Source organism: Ammodytes marinus (assembly GCF_949987685.1).
Source record: "Ammodytes marinus genome assembly, chromosome: 13".
Taxonomy (NCBI): domain Eukaryota; kingdom Metazoa; phylum Chordata; class Actinopteri; order Uranoscopiformes; family Ammodytidae; genus Ammodytes; species Ammodytes marinus.
The window spans coordinates 23,917,637-23,942,516 of record NC_137217.1 but is presented as its reverse complement, the minus strand read 5'-3'; the positions used below and the strand labels follow the sequence as shown (position 1 = coordinate 23,942,516).

Genomic DNA, 24,880 nt, shown 5'->3' with positions numbered 1-24,880 from the left:
TCACAAGCAGATAAGATGAGGATAGTCTGAATGTAGGTTGACTTCAGCTTGCTGCTAGATGAAGGGCCACACCGTTGCTTTTTCACCGTGGAGATCAGGGAGAACAGAGGCACACATTCATTCCTCCTTGTTAACCTGGAAGAGGACAGAGAGACAACCACTGAGTCAAACAATACAGAAAGAGTCAGATAAAAGTAATGCACTAGGCAATCAATAATTTTTTTCCAAAAATAACGTTTGGAATAAAGGAAGAAACAGCAAAAATTGTATATTTATTTTTGAGTTAATGCAGATGTAAATATGCATATATATTTACATCTGCATTAACTCACACAGTATGATAACCGTCATAATATCCACGGATAACACAGCTGCAGAAACACAGCCACAATTGTATATTTAATTTGAGTTTATACGACTGTTAAACATCGTTTTATCCGCGGAACGGAGCCGGTTTTACGAATGCACATAGCCCCTTCATCTATAAACATTATTGAGCCATGGACGTTGGAAGTAGGGGTGCGGGGGGTGCGGCCGCACCCCCCCTCACCACCGCCTGCACCCCCTCTCCGCCCCCCTACACTTTGCCCTGTGCTCCCGCGATTGCTCTGTAAACAATCTCATAGCCTATGTCCTCTTTCCCATCTCCTGCTCCCTCACATCAACTTGACAGAGCATAACACTATAATAGGCTATAGTTTATAGGCTATACAGTATACTATATAGGCTAGATTACATATGCCCGTCGCATTTCTTCACCGTGCCCAGAACGAGATTACGGTTGTGCCCCGCCTTCCCATGCGCACTTCAGTAGAGTCAGAGTGCTGAAGGGCGCGCACTAATGAGCATTAGGTTATAGGTTATCATTAAAAATCCAGTCTGCTAAGCGCCCTACCACAGGGGGGAGAGAGAAAGAGAAAGAGAGAGAGACGCGCTGACAGGATGCAACGTTCACCTGCGCACCTGCTCCTCCAAGGTGTGTGCCGGTATCGTGCCCGCTGATAAGAATTGTGTCCCGCCGGCCGGTGAGCGCGCATGCATCAAGTAAAGGCGAACATATTAACACTTCATAAGGTCGTAAAAAAGTCGGGTCGTCTATATTCGGGGTCTAGTATTCGGCGTCCAGTAATGGACTGCCCGTTACCAGAGCGGTCATTCAGCTTCAGGACCTGTGTCCAAGTTGTGTTTATTTTATTTTTTCGGGTGGAACCAACACTGGCTGTGCTCTCAGAAGCGGCCAGTGGAGAGAAAAAAGAGGCACGGGAAATCGCCAAAGCCAATGCAAAGCCTCGAGTCATTATGTTGCGAGTCAACGTATCAGAGGCAGGAATCGGCTGTGCGATGGACTTTTACTGTAGCTTGCACTGCTGAGGAGAGATTGCCAACTGCGCTGTCCTTTTACGCACCGCCAGGGCCGCCGTAATGTTTAGATATCATTTGCTTCAACGCCCTTATGATACTAAGAATGAGAGGCTTCATTAAAACAGACCTGCAAACTCATAGGAGGTGAAAAAGGTGACAAACACCCATCCCTTCTAGGGGGGTCGGGTGTTTTTCGCTGTCCAAACGATTGGCTATTGTTAAATATCATTCACACAACCAGAGTTCTCCACTATTGCCTCCAATGTCCAGCTGGGTGAAAATAATAGCCAGCTGAGATCCTGACCCTCCTAGGGGGGTCCGGGGGTATGCCCCCCCGGGAGATTTTTTTTAAACTTTTTAAAGTGAAATGCATGAATCTGGTGCACTTTGAGAGGGAAATTAAGAGGCTAAATCTGAGGAATTTTGTGTGAACAAATAATTTGGAGACACTGGGTCGGATGAATTAGAAGCTTCTTGGATTTTCCATTAAAATGTTCATTTAAAATAAAATATTATGCAGGGTCCTCTGGGTTGGGCTTGGTGCTCTTTTTCTTTTATGGGACATATTTCTCTGTAATATAATGAATGCATTTAAATGCAGTGAGAGGAATGAAGCAGAAGAACTCTGTTGTCCAGCTATCTTTTTTTCCACAGATGAGGCTGAAATAGGTTATACAGTGCATGGGCATCTGAGCCCCATTTCCAAATGTTTTTAAATAAACTCAATACACACTGGACGTGAACGTGACGTGATCAGTTAAACTTGGATTACCTCCCAGATGAACTGATTAAATTATTGGGCTATTAACTAGGCTATCTAGATCAAAACATTGTATTATTTTTTTTGTATGATATAATAATATGATGTTAATATCAAACACACAAACTAAAAAATAAAAATAAAAATAAATTGGGGGGGGGTGGGGGGCGGGGGGACTGTCGGTCGGCTCTGATTGTGAGCGCACTGCAGACACTTCATTTCTGCAATGTGCGCTCATTAAACTGTCAGCTTCACTTAAGAGTCCTGTGTGGGTCAACAGTGCAGTGCAAACTATGCAGCATAAAGTTATAACATTCGTCTACGACCGTGATGTTAAATCACCTTCACACAAAGTCTCCGCCCCAGCAAAGCAGCGAGTCGATCGCTGTGACGGTGAAAATCACCGGGACCCGGGAGACCCAGTGAGCGAGTGAGACGCCGCTCAGAAAAAACTCTGTGGTTTGATGGATGAAATCAGTCGGGGATATCCTGCCCGTTAACTTTGTCTACGGGAACGGCTTCCGCGATCTTTTTCTATGTCTCGAGTCTAACAGCGAGCCATGTCGGCAAACTGACAGCGCGACTAAATAAAGGGACTGTAGGCTACAGTGAGCTGCGTCCCTCCGTATAGTTTCTGTTTCAGTAGGCTGTTACATTAACCTCTGAAGCATTGACAGTGTTTAATCAAAGCCTCTAATTTTTTATTATCAAAAGGGTTTTGATTGAGACTTTTAGCCAATTCTAAAGTCTGAACACACAGCGGCAGCAGTGATGCTTGTGCCCGATCTTAACGCTGATTGGACAATACTCATGACGTCTACCAAAGATGTTTTATTGCCAAGATAACGATATTCCCTTGTCTCACACTACGGTAACTCGCCCACACAGTCCAGTCTGGGAAGCGCTGGCTGACTTCTCTGGCAGCTGCCGCTACCCCCCCCCCCCCTCCCAAAAACAAAAACTCTTTGGATCTATACGATTCACGTGGGTCATATATTTTGATTCTAAACGGCGATTTTCGCCGAAAAGCGACGAGTTTGCAGGTATGATTAAAACGCTGTCTATGCGCTGTATATGCGGTCGTTGTGATTGTAACTTTGTCGGCTGTAAACTGAAACTAACGGAGATCGCGGAAGCCTTCCCCTCGACAACGTGACGTGCACTGCCCCGATTATCATTCACCGATCTCAAGAATACAAATGTATGCTGAAAAGGAACAAATTGGTGAATAAAAATTCACCAGAATGCAGGAAATTAAGCATTTAATGCTCAAAAAATTTGGGGGGACAACCCCCAGACCCCCACTTATAAATTGTAACAACCCAATGTTTAATCAAAACCTACGTCCTTCAAATTCAGGATTAAAAAAAAAGGCTATAAGGATACTTTGGAAAACTCTTAAATGTTATTTGCTTTTATAGTTTGTTTTAATAGCTTAATTCTAATCAAATTATTTTAGATAAAAATTGGCTATTTTATCATGGTTATAGATTGCTAATTTTACCAGTAGCCTACTGCTTTGTCTGATAGCGCTGCATCTCGGCCAATTTACAGCACCCCCCCTAAGAAAGTAGTTCCAACGTCCCTGTATTGAGCGCAAACTTGTGAGCATATATTTTGTCACAAAAGTGTTCCTACGCCATAGGTTTAACCCATAGCTAGTAAAAGGTTTAACTGGACCGATCAGCCCAACTTTTGTTTCTGAACCGATACCAAATTTACGTGCCAAGGTCTGACCATAGACTGTCGTTAGCAGCATGGAGCCTTAAACAAACCTCGGGCCCGGGCAGAGTCACACCGGCTCCACAAGCATGCAGCCAACATGATTTATGATATGATTTAAACCGATATTCCACACGTATTCAACACAGTACCATGCCCATAAACTGTAAAACAGCGACCCTCACGGTCCAAACACCGCCCGAACCCTCCCCGGTGCTCAAGTCATGGTAGTGGCTGGCTATTTATTTAGCTGGCATAAGAGAGCTAACACTGTCACTGTGACACTCGCGAAACTAACATCTTTTAATTTGTTCTATAGGCTACAGTGTACGGTTGTAACATAACAATAATAATTGTAAATACAGTGTTACTCACCGAAAAAACTGGCAACCACAGTCCTTAATCCATCTTTGGTACAGTTTACCAAAGAACAAGACGGCTTGGCCCCAAGCAGCACACGAATGGAGGAATGCGCACTGCTGTCTACTGAGTTAGCATGCTAACCCTTACAACTAGCCTTCGAGGTTGAGTGAGGGACAGAGGCTAGCTGTCAATCAAGAGGCCGCGCCCCTAAAATTCATATATTTTAACCTCCAATAGAATAAAAACTAGCCTGCTAGAAATAAATTCACCCCCCTCAGAGTTGTCATGGAGATATGAACTAAACATACAGACTAGAATGGTTTTTCAATCCAGGCCTGAAATAGGTTTAATAATGCTGTGAAAACGGCATGTTTAACATTGGAGCCAATGAGAGATGGCTCTCTTCTGCATACAGCCCCCAGTGGCACTTCCGGGTTACTACAGTTGTGGTCACTTCCTTATTGGATGCTGGTAAAAATCGCTGAGGTTGGGGCTTGGGTCTGCCATGCCTGGGTTTAACTGCCACTATGCCTGTGTCCTTCCATTTCCTGACAACATTCCCTACAGTCGAAATTGACAATTGAAACCTTTGGGAAAACTTCTTGTAGCCTTCCCCTAAACCATGACAATGAACAATCTTTGTTTTTCAGATCTTTTGGGAGCTGTTTTGATGATCCCATTCCGTCTCACTTCAGCAGAGAGTCAAAGAGAAGTGCAACTTGCATTTAGGCACCTAAAATACATTCTCTCATGATTAAACAGACATTTTTATGAGGTTCAAGGCTTAACAACATAATCCAACCAACTTTGTGTTTAAAGTCATCAGTTTTACATGCTGTTACAGGCATTAAAATCAACAAAACCACAAGGGTTCCTATATTTTTGCACAGCCAGTTTTTCATATTTTATTTTATTTCATACAACGAAATACTGCTTTTCAAAAAATCTTTGTTTGGAAAACATCCCAGTACTTAGCTGTTCCTGGTAAATTAAAGACATACCACTTTTATATTTTTTTTGTGAAAGCAGAGTCAATTATAATGCCGGCTGAGAGGGGTTCCCAAACTTTTTCATATGACTGTAACTTCCAAAAATAACAAGCACTATACTAAACTAACTGATGCCTAGATGTAGGCATGATTTATTTAATTTGTATATGCAAACATGAAGAATAATGTGTTTTTCACAAGTAGTAGTATTAATTGATATTTTTTGGGGGAAAACGTCGATAACCGAATTTAGTTGTTAAATTACGCAATAACGTTTTGTAATTTTAGATAATTTTTGTATATATTTTTTTAATTAGAAATATTTCCTGTTTGCATCATTATTGTACAGAATTTTAATCATGTGTCAGTTCAGATATTGTCGACCATTACATTACATGAATTTAGTTTTTCTATGACCAGCTCACTACTAACCAAACTAGCTGTCTAGCTAATGTGTTGCTATAATAAGCCTATCTCATTACATTTAAACTGCATGGCTAACTTTTATTCATTCCACTCTTTTTGACTCTACTTTGGTGGACTCCATGATAGTTTCTTCCTGGAATGAAGTACACTTTAACTCATTTGACATCTTCTTTATACCTTATAATTGAATTTTCCCTTTGACGTTAGTAATTCATTTTAACATTCACACTTACATAAAAACTTCAAAGGCCAGCTCATATTCTTCAAGCTTTATGGGGAATATGTTTATCCAGCCAGACACACAGAGGGAGGGCAGAAGACTTGCATTATAAGCTCAAAGTTCAAAATTAAGAATAGTGGGTGCAAACAGCTAAAAATAATAACTAGGGCAACTATATATTGTGTCTCCCATGTTCCCATTAGTTATACATATATTCTCCATTAATTATCCAACCCCCCCCAAAAAAATAAAACAGACTAAATAATGAAGTTGGATGACACTTGGGTGTCCATGGCTATGGCATTTTTACTGATTAAAAGAAAATGACCTACTGGGGAAAATCCTCCTGTTGCTCTCCTTTGCGCCTTGCTAAACCAATCACGGTCTTTAATGACTCCAAACCCCCACCCCTCCCACCTCTTACTTCTTGTCCCCATTTTACCCTCTACCAGTGCAGACGGACTAGACAGATCTAATCAGATCTTTTCTCTGCTCATCCGCCAATGATCCACTCATCAGGAGAGCAGAAGAGAGTGCATATGTGTGTGTGTGTGTGTGTGTGCCTGTGCGTGCTTGTGTGTGTGTGTGCGTGCTTGTGTGTGTGTGTGTGTGTGTGTGTGTGTGCGTGCAGGGGGAGGAAGGGTCAAGCGGGAACGACACAATTAATGTCAAATTAATACTCCTTCTGAGCAACGACATCGCCTGCACCTTCCTCTCATATTTCTCTCTCTGCTCTCACCTCACTACCTCTGTCTTCCCCTCCGCTTCTCTTCCTCCTGTATTTCCTCCCCAACACCCACCCGTCCATCCCTCCTTCCCCTCCACTCCTATCAAACCGCACGTGTCCTAATCTCACACATGGGGGAGCTCATCTCAGCACTGCACTCAGCAACTAGCTTAGCTCACTAGCACACAGTGAACGGAGTGGAGTGCTAATAGGGGCTGGGGAGGGGGGTGGGGGTGGGTGAAGAGAGGAAGCAAAGCGGGTGCCTGATTGGTGTCTCTAATTACGGCTTGATACTAAAGAGTAATTAATGAGTTTGTGGCTGATGGCAGCAGCTTTGGAGCGCCAGACTCGATCGCAGGAGATAAGGGATGTTTGTGCCTAGGCCAAGCAGGATGGATCCCACGGGACAGGCATGCATACAGCACAAAGACATATGCACACATATACATGCACTCAATATATGCCTACTTTTACTGATGGTTACTCTTTTAATAAAGAACATTGCTGGGATAAATTCAGGAAAGAAGGATACAGCTAATGATTTCCCTTAGACAGGATAGGTAGAGGTGCGGGTGTTGCTATATGTGTCAGTGGTTAGAGCATCCCGCCTAGAGGCTCGGTCCTCATGGCAGCAGACCCCCTTCCAAACTGAATCTACTTGGCTCAATCCAAAGAAAATCACATCAGATCCACATTCTTATCTGATTTGAACAAATAAATTGAATTCAACCATATTGTGTCTTCTCTAACTTATTGTTTCGTCAATCTTTATGCAGATGATACTATTCTGAATTGTTCTTTTGACCTTCTGTCTTTCACTCCTATTTAAGAGCCACCGTCATCTGTGAAAACACATTGAGTTTCCCTTTGAATTGTAGGCATCTTTCTATCAGGCAAATAATTAGGTGATATAATCTACAGACGTGCTGCTGCTTCCATTTTCAAACCCCTGGACTCAGATAATTACTCTGCCCTTGGATTAATTACCAGAGATCCCTACGAAACTCAACATTGAATTATTTGTGATAAACTGTAGTTGGTTGGTACAGAGGCCTGATGATGAACACTTATTTAATCCATAAATCCCTTGCTTGACACTCACCACAATATGCATCACCTAATGTATGTTGAACTGCACCATACACCCGACCCTACCTAACCTTCTCTCCTAAATTCAAATCCTGTGGGTTTAATTCTGAACGTTGAAAATCTGCCTTCTAAGTTTCGATGCACCAACCACCTGAGTTTATCTACAACATACTTTCCTATTACACCTGTACAGATCAACGACTGGGATCTCAAACTACTACTTTCACTGGGTATTGTCCTCTTTGATTTGTTTACCACTGTTTCTCTGAATCTCAACATCACATCGGTTTTTAAAGTGGTGATACTTTTCCTTGAGCTGCAGGACACAGATTTAGGGATGATGTGAGGAATAAAAATCCAGGTTTTATTTTTAAACTACTTATCCTACCAACTCCATTTATTATTTTTGGCCTTGACAAAATCTGGATGTTTTTGGTAAGTTTCTGTCATAAGTGATGAGCCTTTTGATTTTGCGCCCATATAAGAGTCAGAGAGAGAGATAGTGATGCTGAAAGAGAGAAGAAGTGGGCAAAGAGAAATACAAAGTTAGGACAATATGTGTGACTGTGTGTGTGCTTGTGTGTGTGTCTGTCTGTGTGTGTGTGTGTATGTGTGTGTGTGTATGTGTGTTTGGCTGTGTCAGACTGAGAGAAAACTGTGTGTGTAGTTGTGAGAGAGAGGGACAGAGAAAGAGACAGCGTGCTGAGGAGCGTCTCTAAAACAGGGGCAGCTTTGGAGTAGTTAATGAGGCCTGCAGTCGAGCCCAGTGTGTGAGCATGTTATGTGAGTGTGTGTGTGCGTTTATATGTGTGTATCAGTGTGTGTGTGTCTGTGTGTGTATGAGAGAGAGAAAGATAGAGAGACAGCTCATGTGTGTTTTGGTGTGAGCGAGGTGAGTTACCCAGCGTGCAGTCTTGCTTGACCCTCGGTAAGCCTGTCACCTGGAACCAACAAGCCGCTGAAAGGAGAGAGCAGGAGGGAGGGTGAGGGGATGAAACACAGACAGAGAGGAAGATTTTTTTAATTTTTTTTTTAAAGGTGGCGGCTCTTGTTCAACGGAATAACTGGAGCAGACTTTCACCATGGCTGCTAACAAGCTCTCTCTCTCCGCTTCCTTTCATTTTCCTTTCTCTCGTTACCCCTCCATTTCTTAGCCCTCTCCAGAGTGGCACTCTAATGAAAGTGTTACGCATGCAACAGCCAGGTTACCATAAGAGATACCTCACAAGAGCAAGTGATAACAAAACTCACATCAAGACACAAAGAAACAGAAGGAGAAAGTGATTTAGTGAGACAAGCTCCAGCTTTTCACAGCGCCACCCCCACTAGGAACTGAGCTGAAGTCCACCGCCTTCATAGCAGCATGCTAGGCTAGTCGCTAACAGCTGGCCCTTCAGTGAGTCCTTAGAGGGACCTTTTGTTGGAGATAGTTGCCATAACAACAAAGTGGAAGTGAAAAAATTAAATCTTATTGAGTTAACTTTGGCTATAATAGAGCTCTTCCAGTTTGATACTCAGGAATTGATTCTTAAAGGAAAAACGCATATTGTTATTATTAGGCCTACATGAAAAGATCAATATTAATCTCATATCCTTCTCACTTTAAGCAACCAAGCTGATGCAATTAATCTACTGTATCTGTAAAGCAGTGCTACACTGAATGGGAGCAAACTGTTGGTCCCCTTTAATTAACCCACTCTGTTTTTCATTTAAAGCCACTACGAGTAACTTTGTCCGTTGGCGGCCCCTTTGGACAAAAGCGGTAGTATTTTTACGACGCCAGCTGTCGTGAAGGTGTTTTCTAGCTTGTGCCGGGCGTGCAAGATTCAAATGATCGGGAAGCAATATACTACATGTCCGTGTGTTGAAAGTGTGAGGGCACGGACTCTTTTCGGCTCCGTGAGAGTGGTTAGACTCTGCATCAACTAATGCCAGCCAGTGCCACACACACCTGATTGCAATGAGTTGATGCAGGTTCACTAACAAATCGCACGGAGCTGAAAGAATACGTGTCCTCACAGAAAGCGAATGAACGAGAGACGGCAGTAAGTAGGCTATGGATCACGATGAGGTAATGTGTTTATGTTGTTGTAAATAATGACTATTTCAGATGAATAATGGTCATCTGATGATGCTGGTGAAGCAAAGTAAACGTTGTTTTAGTACCGCTCATTCATTTAGGAGTAAACACTGCAGTCTAGTTCGCTCCTGTGAAATTGTGTATACGTTGCTTGGCAACGCCCTCCCGCCCGCCTATCACTCTCCCTTTTAGCTTTTCTTCATTGCATTTTCTTTTTTTTCTTTGATGGTTCAGCCCCGTTATCAGTCATAATGACGTCAAATAACTGTCTCAAACAAGGCTCCCGCTCCCCTTCCCTCACCTGGAGGGATAGGCTTCTCAAATCGCGTTGCAGCGCTACACTGAAATCTGCTACCAATACGAATATGTGACCATAGAGATGCATGCGCCAACCAAAAATCAGACTGGTTGTGCGACCAGACCAAATGCAGTAATAAAAACTATATAAAAACGTCTTTCTTTGCACTGATGGTCTCGTTTGCTGTTAAAGGTCATTTATGACTATCAGAGGAAACATGGGGCTGTTTAAAAGATATTTAAATGTTACTCGTAGCTGCTTTAACAGCAAAACACAAAAACTTTGAAGCGTGTTTCCGAATTTATCCCAATGTAGAATATTCACCTACTGGTTCAGCTCTAAACCTATGATATTGATCTTCTCACCACACTCTCAGAAAAGGAAGCAAATAATCAGATTCCCCCCGCAATCTTGTACTCCTATATAATATCTGACAATTTGCACCAAAAGCAGAGTTTCCTGTGCAGCTCAACTTGTCTCAAGTCTTTTTCAAAACACATTCATTCATTCATTCATTCATTCACTAATTAATTAATTAATTCATTCATTCATTATTCCTTGTTTCAAAATACAGAAACTTGTTTCTTGAACTAATGGAAACAGTATGAAATATATCTTCTTTAAAATAAGGTTTTCAGTTCACAGTGAAAATTGTTTGATAAGATGGAACATTTAGCCTGGTCACATAAGGGAACATACATCTATCAAGCTTCCTTGGTGGATTTGGGGATTGTATGTTTCATATTTGTGAAATATTGAAGCAGTCTGAGATGGATGCTGGGAAACTTGCGTAACCGAGTGCTCCTGATGACTTTGCCAGCAGAGAGGTCTCTCCAGAACAACAGAGGCCCCCCTGGTGCTAGCAAAGGTCCCTGTGGTGGAGCTCCGCCATGGGCTAGCCTATCAGGAAATGAAAGGGGGCCTCTGCGAGCACAGTGTGTACGATGGTGGGATTTGGAGGGCAGAGGGTTTTTTTTGTTGCCTGTGAGAGTAGAGCCCTAACAGGCAATCACAGTGGAGGAGGGTGTGTGTGAGGGCATCCATCATAATATTGTCTGCCCAAGGGCCGGTTTCTCACACACTCGAATTATAGAGATAGCAGTGACAGCAGCACACGCTGTCACTCAGACGTGTCCGTGCACAACATACACAAGCAAACACACTCATTCGCCACAAAATACAGCTCTGCCAGTGTGCCCCATGCCTTTTCATAGTGCTTACACACACCTCCTAGACACACACACTCTCTTCCCTTCACACATACACACGCATCTTGCCTCTCGCTATTCCCTCGGCAGCAGCAGCAGTAGGCAGGCAGACAGGGTACAGTGTGTAGTACAGTGTGGTGGTGATTCTTTGCTGAGAGGAGCGGTCCAGTCTAGACTCAGGCGATAGACATCTCATTAGGCTCTCGCTTGCTGCTCTACAGCGCCCGCCGGCTAGCAGCCTGTCCTCACTCTGAGAGCCTGAATAGAGAGGAGAGGAGGCAGAGAGACCATGAAGGAGAGGAGGTGAGAGACAATCAGCCAAGGAAATGCGGAGGGAGAGGCAGATGAAATAAGAGTGATAGGGGGAGGGTGTGAAGGAGGGAAAATTAGACAATGATGATAGCAATAATAGTCTTGATCCTCCAGGAGGCCTACTCCCAGAGGCCCCCCCCCCCTCTCTCATTTGCTCCTTTTCTTCTTTCGTCCCTCTGTCGCCCTCCCTCCTATCTTCCCTCCTGCTGCTGTTTCACTCTTAATTAATTTCTCACTACTCACCAGAGCCCAGAGCTGCAGCTTTCCACAGCTGGCCTCCAAGACTGCTCTCAGATCAGTGCTCCCGTTGCCTTGCAGCCACAGCGGCTCATCCTTGACTGCCCCGCGTTTGGCTTGAAATCAGTGCTGAAGGTGGGCCTTCACCATGACATTGCCATGAGGTACGGATCTACGCATAGATCATTTTCACTTGCTTAAGTCACTGTAAGGCTATCTGCTCTGTCAGTCCATTACACCGGGGTCAGATGATTTGCACTTTGATGTGCGGCAAAGTCAAACGGCCTGCTCATAACCACAGACCACTGTGTGACTTTTAAAAGTCACCCCTCTGCCTACTTACTTTGGTTCTGATTTAGAGAAAGCCAAATAAATTAAAGCTAAACCAACTTTTGCAAACTGCTTCTTAGACTGACTTAGTTACAAATGAAAGCATCACAAATGGATGAATCTGGTTCATTACAACTTGCATCTTATTTTTGTTTGACCATCCTTCCCATACAAAGTAGTATTATTTCACTTTTTATATACAATACAATGCTAAAAAGACGTCAGTCAAGGCAACAAACAAGCTCTAAGGTGATCATTGAAAAAACAGATTACACACACTACAGACAGGTGAGTAGTTATTCACAGATTCTGACAAAAAGCCTCTTGGATTACAATGACTGCGTATGCCTTTAATTTGAAAGGTATAACTCTCAAAATGTACAAAATGTTGTTACATACTGAATCATCCCCTGATCCGTCAATTCTCAGGACCAAATGCACCTTTATCACTGCTTACATCAGCAGCACCTACATACTCATACACACACCTCTACACACACTTAGCCCTCTGACCTTTACCTTCCTCCCTAATTCCCTGCCCACGGTAATCTGAGCCCAGGGCATACCTTAAAGTGCTCACTGAAGCTTTTTCTGCAAGCTACCTAGTGCATCAGGAAAGGATGAAGGGGCCCTGAAGAAAGGTTTACCACCCACACACACACACCCACACACACACACACACACACACACACACACACACACACACACACACACACACACACACACACACACACACACACACACACACACACACACACACACACACACACTCACACAGGTAAACCATCTCTTATACCCGTGAGGACCGGGTCGCTACCTTTAGCAGAAATAGAGATTCCTATACAGTATTTCTGAGCTTCCTATGGTAGTAATTGTTCAGTGAGTTAGAGAAAGGATGGCAGGAAGACAAAAAGGGAAAATGCAAGAAACTGAGCAGACATTCTCAAGGTCGCTGTGCTGTGTGTGTGTGTGTGTGTGTGTGTGTGTGTGTGTGTGTGTGTGTGTGTGTGTGTGTGTGTGTGTGTGTGTGTAGAGGCAGAGGGAGAGAGAAAGAAAATGCATGGATGAGCTCGGGGTCAGATGTGTGTTGTGACCTTCCTCAGGGGAGCCAATCACTGTTGGCCTTAAGGTTTGACCTTTAACCCTGATGGCCACCAATCTAACTAAGAGTAAATCCCATTGTGCTGCACCCTCTTTTCTCCCAGTCCTTCAACTCACAATGTTTATCTGTCCCTTTAGAGACCACTTGGCCTCTCTGCCAGTGCATTTTAGTTACCTGGATGTTCTCAGCTGCCTGCCGTAACCCGATTACCTTGAAGGCCACACCACGAGCAACCCGGTTGGCGTTTTGCTGGTTTAAAGGATGAAGACAAAGATGGTCAACACAACTTAATTTCTATTGAAGTAAGAAGAATTCTTGAACATTTTGCTTAAGGGTCTTTTTACATGTGTGACAAAGACTAGAGGCAGAAGTTCAGTTGGATGAAAGGTAACATAAGAGATTCAATGTGATGAGGTCTAAACTCTGACTAAAAGTTTGAAATGTAGTTAAGTTATGTTACTTTAAGCTGTTGAGACACATGACTACGATGATTTTTACTCAAAAAACAGGTTTTTATTTTATGCATTGTAAATTCTCTCCTTCAGTCTTCCTCTATATCTCCTCCTCCTCTGCTTCCTTCCCTGGCTAAATGAGCCACGGGGGAGCATCAGACAAGCCATAACCTAGCAGCTGGAGCTTCCAGCTGGGTTAAGAAGGAGAAAGAGAGGAAAAGGGAACGGGAGACAGAGTAAATTCTCCTTGTGGAAATGGGAAAAGGCATGGCTTACAGGGATAGAGCCTGATGCCTAAAGTCAAATGTGTTCTTTCGTGAGTACACATCTTTTCCATTGCTGTGTTTTTTTTAATGTGTTTCTGTCTGTGTGCATCATATGCTAGCTTCAGAAACCCTAATAAAACACTATGAATCCAAACCTAAAATGATGACAGATGATATAATGAAGATTCACATTCTGGAAGTGAAAGTGAATGTGTAGAGATTTTGGGGGTTAATATTTGAGTATCACTTTTAGCTCTAATTTTCAGTGATAAGAGAGGGGAGCTAAATCCAACACACATTGTAAAATGCAGTAGTGTCCTGGCTGCCAGAACCCAAAGTGTGTTCATCTTCAACTGTGGAGAGAGCTTAGTTGAAACTGGAATGACTCATACAAGGATGTTGAAAAGTAATGTTGATGTTGCCATCTTCTCTTGCGGTCGATTGAGTAGAAAATCACATCACAAATGAATACAACACACTGGAAAACAGGATAAGAGTCCTAACCAGGATACTAGTGCTCATGTTAATGTTCCCTAAATAAATGTGTATTTCTGTTGCTTTGTTAGACCCAGTCACATCTTTTCTCATCAAGTATCTCAGTGTGCTTTGCTTTCTCTCACATTAACGTACCTCTCAGACTACAAGCCACTTGAGGTTAAATATAGAAAAAGGTAACATCATCCCCAACTTTTCAACATGCGAACTAGGATCAGCAACTGCAACACAAGACAATTTCTCATTTTGTTCACTGACACATTTCATTGATCAAAATAAATATTTCTGAACATGCTAGAGGCCTGTGGGAACAATACCTTGCTGTATGTACGGTCTTGTTCTTTGGAGCACTGTCAATGCAACCATAATTGAAACTTGACTTATTTCTTAACCAAAATACAGCTTTCTGACACTGATAATTTTTTTGTTCTACCTGTGTCTCCTAACCTGATGTAAAATCAACTTGACTAGATGGGGTCAGATCCAAACAAGCCAAAGTCTTCAGATGGGGGTTTATTTCATCAAATTCTGAGCTTCCATTGCCCACTTAAATGTAAAGCTTCCATTGCCCACTTAAATGTAAATGCCATGCTGGAATTCAAAGAAAGTCAGCACAAATCCTATCATTAGTAGAAATGATGTATTATGTTATTCATTGGGTCTGATGAGATCGGGAAAGACTGAACCGATGAATGAGTCTAAGAGTCTGGCTCTGATGTAACCACCCTCACAGTCCTAGAGGTGGGATGTTTTGACATGGGATATATACTTAGAAGGAAGTGGTAGGGGGTAATGCTAATCCAGATAATCCAAAAATGTGCAGCTCCTCATAAATTGAACTACACATGTACACATCTCTAAAGTCTAACAATAATGAGATTTGAACTAAATAATACAATTATAAAAACATGCAGAGGGGCTAATCTGGGATTGTTAGCTTTTGATGCAGTGTTACATTTAATGTTTTATGAAAAGCCCACCTCACCATCCGTGCACCATAAAAAACCATGATAAATGTGAACGTCTGACTCGAATGTGACATCCCGTGGGATTTTTATTCATCCTCCATGTTCTCACATTTAGAATAACACCATTATCCCATTAAGTAAATTATATCAGATCAAACCACTGTCAGGAATCCCCAAAGGCATATCGTTCATTATGAGTTGTAAAGCCCTGAAGTGAACCTTAAAATCAGACTTCCTATTGTGTACAGGGGAGGAGGGGGGAGGGGGTGAGGGGAAAGGTAAAGGGGGGTGGATGGTACGAGCCAAGCGTGAGCAGACGAGGAGGCCAAGTAGACAGGGGACCGCTCCCCTACCTCCCAACCTGTGAACACTGACACTAATTGAGAGGTCTATGAAATATAGATGATCTCTGTGGTGGCCCCCCACTCCGCACACACACCCTCTCCCCACACTGTTCCTCGCGTCCCCTGTCTGCCTGCCTGAGTGACTCCAGATCAAGATTGCATGCAGACGCCGTGTTGGCATGCGCATGCCCCGCTGCACACTAGGTATATCAGGGATGCTCCAATGGACATGATCGGTCAGCCCAGGCAGTCGGTCAGCCCAGTGTGTGTTTGAGTGTGTGTGTTTGAGTGTGTGTGTGTGTGTGTGTGTGTGTGTGTGTGTGTGTGTGTGTGTGTGTGTGTGTGTGTGTGTGTGTGTGTGTGTGTGTGTGTGTGTGACATAGGCAGCACAGATAGGTAGAGGGCAAAAGGGAACGTGTCGGGTTGTTATAATCTGTGACAAAAAACATGCCCAAATGAGAGCGTTATTGTAAGTATACAATGACTTTATACTTTTATGATTTATTTTTTGGGTTGCTCATCTGTAAGTATTCTTGCAATCACAACATTTCCTGACAGGGGGACATGAAGAAAAAATTCAAGGTAACTCTTGTAACTATTTTTCATCTCACTTGGGGACTATTGGGGTAGTGTTTTTTAAGTGTAGGTTGTGGTCGTGTTCTTTAGTTTCCTTGTTTGACATTGTCCACATCAGAACGGGCAACTTGGTGGTGAGGAATTCTGGTGGGAGAGAATGTGGCAAGAGAAGTATTGCTAAACTGGACACAGTGTCTTGGGGTGGGGGGAAAAATATGGCTGTGGAAAATGTTGACAACTTCCATCCATCTGGCTCAATCAAACTTTTTTTTTTTGAAACAGCAACCCTGATCCTTCCGGGACAGTTTGACATTTCAACAAATCAACTTATTCGCTTTCTGTCATGCCTGTATGACTGAAATATAAAGCTATACAACCAGCGGCTAACAACAAAAGTGTACAAACTATGTTACGGGGGTTATGTGCCAGACTCTATGGACGTCAGTGTACCATATAGCCAGGAAAGAATCCGGCACATGATACTGCAATGTGCTGTTTTTACACTTTTTCATTTTCATGGATTAAACAAAATGAGAAGTAATGGGTAAAATAACTGAGCTTACAGTAAAGCTGCTGGTCGACCTCGCCAAGAATTAAATGTTGAACTATTGGTTTAACCTTGACTTTAATCATGTGTTTTGCAAATTTTCATCCAACATCAATGTTCAATGTGGAACAAAAAATGTAGCGGGACTAGGGTCGGTGCAAACATGTAGATGTAACTTACAATCATCCTTAAGCGTATAGTGCCCAATAAATGTTGTTTCCTTTGTGGAATTTTTTTTTGGCAGCAAATTTCTGTCTTGACTTGGCCAGATTGACAATTAAATCATATTGGACAATGTCAACATGACTTTCTAAACAAGGAGTTCAGGTGAACAAGTGAAGGGAGGGTTTAGAAAACCTGTTTGGAGTCAGTGGGCGCCTGGCCTTATCATCGCATGTGTAGGGTGGAGGTTAGGGTTAGAAGGTTAGTCTGGGAAGGTCTTCAGGAGTGTAATTATACAAGCTTTTCATTTGAGGGAGCACAAAGATGGAGAGGTCACTAACATGCAATACACCTTCAGAGCATGTGTTAGAAAGGCCAAGGGCAGACGATGGATGGAGGCCCTTTGCTACTGTGATTACTCTTAGGGGAGCCACGCTGAGAACACCAGCCTGAGACCACATTGGCTGAGGAATAACAGTAGCCTATATCCTTATTTTAAAAAGGTTGTTTGCTTTGTCTTTCTTTTTACGAATGTTTGTTATTTTGCTCATCTTGTGGTTTCATTTTCATATCTTCATGTGGATTTTCCTTAAACTATAAATGTAAAATATAATATGTGATGTTCAGTGAATTGAATTTAGTACACATTCGATGAAAATGTATATCAACATTATGAAAGAAAGATGTCAATACATTTATATGAAGAAATAGTAAAACATGTAAAGACCTGACACACACACACACACACACACACACACACACACACACACACACACACACACACACACACACACACACACACACACACACACACACACACACACACACACACACACACACACACACACACACACACAGATTCCCCCCTGCCCTGACTTTCGAGGATTCCAGTGGAATGTTGCTTACCATCAGCACTTCGCCTTGGTTGTCTGTCGTCTCCCTATACTCTCTCGAATGGCTCACACACAAGTGGGAATTCGTGCTTCTGTGCGAGTGTGTCTGAGCACATTTTGTGTGTGTGTGTGTGTGTGTGTGTGTGTGTGCTCTCGTGCAGATGCACTTGACTGTTAGAGTACATGTGTGTTTGTGCATGATCAGCTGAAAAGCCTGGCGTCATGGTGAAACAATGCGGGTTGTAATTCAGGGAAGGCGCTGCACTCTGTCTGGGAACAAAAGATCTCCGTTTCGATTGAATGCAGGTGCTCAATTTTGCCCTTTTCCTCGATGATTAGTGACATACGCCTACATTGGGGTCAGTCATGCAGTCAATTGTAAAGTCACTGTGGGCCTTTCCCGCGGTGTTAGGACTCTTTAAATCTCATTTTCAATGTCACCTCCCTCATCTGCATCCGCAATGCATTTTCCCCCAAATGTCACATTATAATTTGTGAGAGTCCAAATCAGCACTACTTCTCCTTGCAGGTGAGCGTGAGAAAATCGATGAATTGAGCCACAGAGCATGGGAGAAAGAGGCACAGAGCAAAAGAGAGGACAAGGACGAGACGAGAGTAGATGCTGTGCATGGTCTTTCTTAGTGTCCATTAACTTTGTCTCCTTTCTTGACGTCTTTTCCTTTCACCTTCCTTTTTTCTTCTGTTACTCTAACCACTCTCTGACTGCATTCAGCATATGAACAGTAGCATGTACAGTACAGTATACAGTATATTCCTCTCTCCCACATTCTCTAAATGTGTTGTCTCTTTTATTAGTGTATGTTGTTCTAAGTTGTTTCCATTGCATTACGCACATGAATATGCTCAGGGTGGAAAGAACCTGGAATATACAGTGTACATAAAACTACATCTGCTTATAGGCCCTGCACACCCACACAGGTGATTTCCATTAGCCTCCAGTCAGGTTGACTCTGGGTGGATCTGTCCTGGGAATTACTTTACGTGGCAAAACTCTATGCACCATTGGTAATCACATCAGGGTAAGTTGTCCTGCCCTAACAGGTGCAGATGTTGTAGGGATGTTAATGGAGATCAGTGATTTACACACCAACACAGTCCAGAGGTAAAAGAGGAATTATACCTAAAAACACATGAGTGGGTGGACTATCGGTGTGCAGGGGGCTTTAACTCACACAGTAGCCGAGAAGGGAATATGATACGGCCAAACGTATACAATTAGCTAATTATATTGCAAATGATTACATCTGTCTAGCGTGGCAATATTCCAGTAGCTCTATAACCTTACAGTGTTTGCCTAATGCGTAAACATAATAAAAGTGGTTGCAATGTCAAAAGCATCACAACCTCTAACTTTGGTGAACAAGCCCGAAACACAAGCACCACCCCCACAAACACAATATATGATTTGCACTGTGTTTGAAATTCTCCAACACACTTCTTGCAAAACACTACACAATGTGTTTACATAAGACACATTGTTCTAAAAGGAAATGTCCTGCAATCATTGGGAAAACACATCTCTTTAAAATACAAAACAAAACTAAAACTGGAAAAGCACACAGACTCACACACATGAAAAATAAAAAATAAAGCTAATTGAATACCAATCAGTGTGAGCCTTAAAGGCCTACTTCACCGGTTTGAAGGTGTATTGAATTCTGAGATCCTATGTAGTATAAATGTGCGAAACAAATTGAAATCGGTTCATCCTAAAAACTTACTTTGTAAATATTACTGTGATGTCTTTTACTGTGACATCACAGTAATATTTACAAAGTAAGTTTTTTTTAACCCTATATTTCTCTTTCTGTGATGTCACGAGAAAGAGAAATATAGGGTTAAAAAAAACACTCTTTCTGCCTTTTCTCAGGCTAGGATGAAACGATTTTAATTTTTTTTGCACATTTATACTACATAGGATCTCAGAATTCAATACACCTTCATATTCAAACCGGTGAAGTAGGCCTTTAAGGTACGAACACACTACACGCGTTACCCGCGTAAGATTTACGTGCGTAACGCAGCTAAAATGTTGCTTGATTATTTTGTGTCAAAAATGATTCTACGCGCGTAGTCTCCCTCCCGATATTGTATTTCCCCTAATTAACCATGGCTGCGATCAGACCCGACCCGACACAACAGCGTGCATGTCCGCACAAAAACAACAACAACACGGCCAACAACTGTGCCAAAAGACAAACTGAACAGCACAAATAGCCTAGCATTAAAACAGCATTGTATATTCACGGCAGATAACAAACAGTTACAGCAGCATCGGTGCACGGCGGCACAACATAAAGGCAAGTAGTCAACATTACCCTACCTGGCTGTGACAGGGGACCGTGGCTGGCGTAGATCAACACCGGTGCTTCGCTGTACTTGTTGTGAAAGTATCACGGACATAGCCGTCATGTTTGGGTTCATAATATGAGGCGCTAGCCGCCCGCACACAACCGGGTGAGTTAACTAATGCTATACGGCGCTAACTTGTTTTATCGGCTAAAGCACAGCCGCACATATTCACTGAATTAACCAGGAAGTCCATTCTCCTGGTTTACTCTCCCCACGTCTTCTATTCCCGAGCTGCTGTCATACAGCACCGGCTCGGCCTGCAATACATTTTCCTCCTCAGTGTCTCTCATCAGCCTCTGTGTACAGTACACTGTTCTGCGACCGTGCCAATGTATGTGACGTCAGGTCAAGCCCAACACTGATTGGCCAACGCGGCTAATCGTCATGCGTAGGAGCGAAAAAAGTTACAATTTTTTAACTCCGCGCGTAGCTGCGTAGGTGCGTATATACGCGGCTCATACGCAGCTAACGCGGCTAAAATGTTGCTTTAGCGCGAGTGACGCATCTACGCGGCATGTACGCGCGTAAACCAATGGTTCCCTATGGAAAAATAGCCGATTTTATACGCGTCTGTACGCGTGTAACATGTGTAGTGTGTTCGCACCTTTAGCACTACAAATAGACCTCAGGTGAGCTCAGCAGCTTTGTGAGACAGTAAGAGTCAGGGGAAGAGGACAAGGGAGAGCGGCAGGAGGACGAGGACAGAATAAGGCAACAGACGGAGACAGAAAAACTGTAAGCCAAAAAAAAACAAAGAAAAACTATTAGTCAAACTAATGAAGTAAAACGGAAAATGGCAATGATTAAACATGAATCATTGAAATGATAAAAGCCGCTTTCATTTAAACCTTTATATAGTTATGTCTTGGTAAACCACAGTTGCATTTATAATGTCTCATCTCCTAAGGGATAGGGCTGTATACAGCAGCACCTCCATGAGCTACTTCTCTCCACTTTCCTCCCATTTCCTGATTTCTTCTCTCTTTCATTGCCCTTCTACCTCCCTTGTGTCTTCCTTTACACTGGCCAAAGTCTTTCCATCTTGCCCCAACAATCATCAGTTTCTTTCTTTGCCAATACCCCCCTCTCCCTCTCCTTTCTCCCCTTCCCTGTCCTCCCATTTCTTCTTCTCCCTCCTCACCCAGGTTTGTCGTCTGGCACTGTGGCATGCTAACGCTCTGACAATGCAGGGAGCTGAATAATTGATGTGTGGATGTGAAAGTTTGATGCCTGACTCGCGGGCAGATTGAACCTGCAGGCAGCATGCCTTTGCCCATCAGCCGACTCCCTGCTCTCTGCGCCACTCAACACTCTCTCTCTTTTACACACACGCACACACACACACACACACACACACACACACACACACACACACACACACACTTACACCTTAGCGTACAGTACACCTATCTCTCCCAATGGACTCCACCACTTCTTCTCTCAAACTCATTGTAAAACCTCTCAGATATTTGCTGCAAGATATTGTAACTCTTACACAAAGAAATTGACCAAGAATGTATTGCACTTTTACCAGTACTCGCCCTATCACCTTTATGATACTAATGGAATAAACCAACGCTATATTATTTGAGTGAATGTAGAGCACAAGCTACAGAAAGGTGAAGTCCAAAACTCATATGACGCTCGTTATTCGACGCCTATATTGCACACATTTGACACACTGGAGTGGCTCATAAACAGAAACCGACAGCATATAATATGAGGCATAATAAAGTATGCAAAGTGCCGCACTGGATTCACAAGCCTTTTGTGCATCATTTCATTTGATCTGTCACCTGAAGAGAGACACTCTCTCCTCTAATAGCTAACCAGGATATGTCTTTTTTTAATATTACCTTCATTAAAACAAGACTGGCTTGTAGAGGATGTCGTTAAGCCTCAACAATAAGTTTCCCCCAGACAGCTAAAAGCAGAAGACGTGCTATCAGCTAACCAGGGAAGTCACTAAGTGCTGTGTGTGCAAGACTTGTGAATTTGAGTGTCAGTAGCAGTTCAAGTAAACTTTGCTGGATCCATCAATTAGTTATACTCTAAGTACTCACACTAAGCACTACTAGAATATGAGGATACAACTGTCATCGGTATATTGTCGGTACATATGTTCTGTTGAACTGGTCTACAACCCCTCCAAAAGGCTGCATAACAAATTTTGAGTGATTTTTTTTGACAACGCTACATTACAAAAGTATACCCAAAAGCTGATATAACTACTTTTACTATAAAGCACAACTCTTGACTGAACTCACTAAATATTTACTAAATCAGTAAGAATACATGGGGACTGTTTTTCCCTTACTCAAAACACCTGACAAGACAACTTCCTCGGAGGGAAAAACTTCCAACAGGTAAGGAATTCAAGTGTTGCTAATGTCAACCACAAACTATCATTGTGTACTGTCTATTGTCATTTAACACTTCAGTTAAAACGTCAAATGACAGACATGCTAACCTGCCTCTGGCATGCTAGCAAACTGGTACGGCACCACCATAGACTTGGGCAACAACTGAGAGCAAAATAATTCAAAACACATAATTTATGCCATTCTAAAATTGTATTAATTGACACAAGTTATCTCTGTAGTTTCCTACAACTGCTGAAGAATATTTTACTTACCATGCCTTTAACGATTGGAGTCAGTGCTAGCATCCTCAGATTTGCCTTGATTTTAGAATTTTTTCTTCAATCTACTAGGCCTCTTAAATATCTGTGCTCCTTTTAAATATACTGTGGAAATGACTGTTTATAGCCTCAGGATTTGTGTCTTATATTTCTCCCTCAGGTCAGAATAGAAATGGGCTCAAAGTGCCGCCATGAACTCTTCTTCATCTTAATGGAACTATAATGGCTTTAAGCAGCAGGTGTTGGCCTCCAGGTGAGTTGAACCCCTTAATGAAGAATCTTAGGGCGGACTCAACAAAGAGCGCTCTCCTTTTCTTTTCAGTTAAGATTTATGCAGCATCGTGTGAACCTGGAGGACTGCCAGTTGGAACATATTAAATACACATTTTTACAGCAGCTTTGCGTGCATATTGTTGAAAAAAAATGTTAGAGCTCAAACTATAATGAATTTATTAGTCAATTGGAAACTATTGCGATGATTGATTCATTGTTATTTTTCAAGTGCATTTCAGCTCTTTCAATGACTGTCAATGAATGATAGTTAATTAATTAAATTTTGGTTCACCTTTAACACATTATTGTGTTGGGTTTACCATGTTCTGATATGTTATACTGTAGAGCACTTGATTAATCAAGAAAACAATCTGTTGATACATTGACAATGAAATAAGCGTGTTAGTCACAGTCGTTGTTTAGCGTTTGAGTGTATTCAGCTTGTGTGCATTGTGCTCTGCTTGCAGGCATGTCCATCCCTCCCTCTCTATTTTTCTCTCCTTCTGTCTACTACTGTATGTGACTGTGTCACGGACGAGCCCTGCCTGCTGATTTATTCATGATATGACTTTTAATATCATTTACTGGGACATAGGAGCCTGCATCTCAAATAGACCTGCAGGCACCTTTGTGTGCATGTGCTTTTGTGAAGGAGAAAGAAAGAAACAGAATACACTTAAACATGCACATGCATGTGTTAGTGTATACGTGTGTATGTGCACACACACGTGCAGTGGCAGACTCAGACTGTTTGAAGGGCAGGGGCGAAAAAATTAAAAGGGCACCATGTGGACACACAGTGGCGTTTGTAACTCAATGGTGTTTTGTTCCCCGAGCGGAGCCTTAAAGGCAGCGCTGCCTGGAAGGCCCCGTTCGGGGCACCTGTTACATCTCCATGTAGCACTTACTTGTGGCACTTTGTAGTTTGGTTTATTTGCAGCTATAGTACTGACGTGATTCTTGTTGTTCTGAGTTTGTACCCTCATTGTTGAATGCACTTAAAGCGGCAACGAGTAACATTTAAATATCTTTTAAACAGCCTCATGTTTCCTCTCATAATCATAAATTACCTTTAACAGCAAACAAGACCATCAGTGCAAAGAAAGACGTTTTTATATAGTTTTTATTACTGCATTTGATCTGGTCGTACACCCAGTCCGATTTTCGGTTCACGCGTGCATGCTCTATGGTCACATATCCGTATTGGTCACAGATTTCAGTGTGGCGCAGGATCGCGATTTGAGAAGCCTATCCCTCCAGGTGAGGGAAGGGGAGCGGGAGCCTTGTTTGAGACAGTTGTTTGTCGTCATAATGACTGATAACGGGGCTGAACCATAAAAGAAAAAAAAGAAAATGCAATGAAGAAAAGCTAAAAGGGAGAGTGATAGTCGGGCGGGAGGGCGTTGCCAAGCAACGTATACACAATTTCACGCAGCGAACCTAGACTGCAGTGTGTACTCCTAAATGAATGAGCGGTAGCCTACTAAAACAAAGTTTACTTTGCCTCACCAGCATCATCTGATGACCATTATTCATCTGAAATAGTCATTATTTACAACATAAACACATTACCTCATCGTGATCCATACTAACTGCCATCTCTCGTTCATTCGCTTTGTGTGAGGACACGGGGACTCGTTCAGCTCCGTGAGAGGTAACAATGCA

General features: G+C 42.6%; 1 long non-coding RNA gene across 1 annotated transcript in view; it reads left to right on the top strand.

Moving 5' to 3' along the window:
• Nucleotides 1-19,786: 19,786 nt before the first annotated feature.
• LOC307259869 overlaps nucleotides 19,787-24,880 on the top strand; it is a 143,315-nt gene continuing 138,221 nt past the window's right edge. Inside the window, exon 1 of the long non-coding RNA XR_013845166.1 lies at nucleotides 19,787-19,921. This is a non-coding gene — a long non-coding RNA (uncharacterized lncRNA). The remainder of the gene's footprint in view (nucleotides 19,922-24,880) is intronic.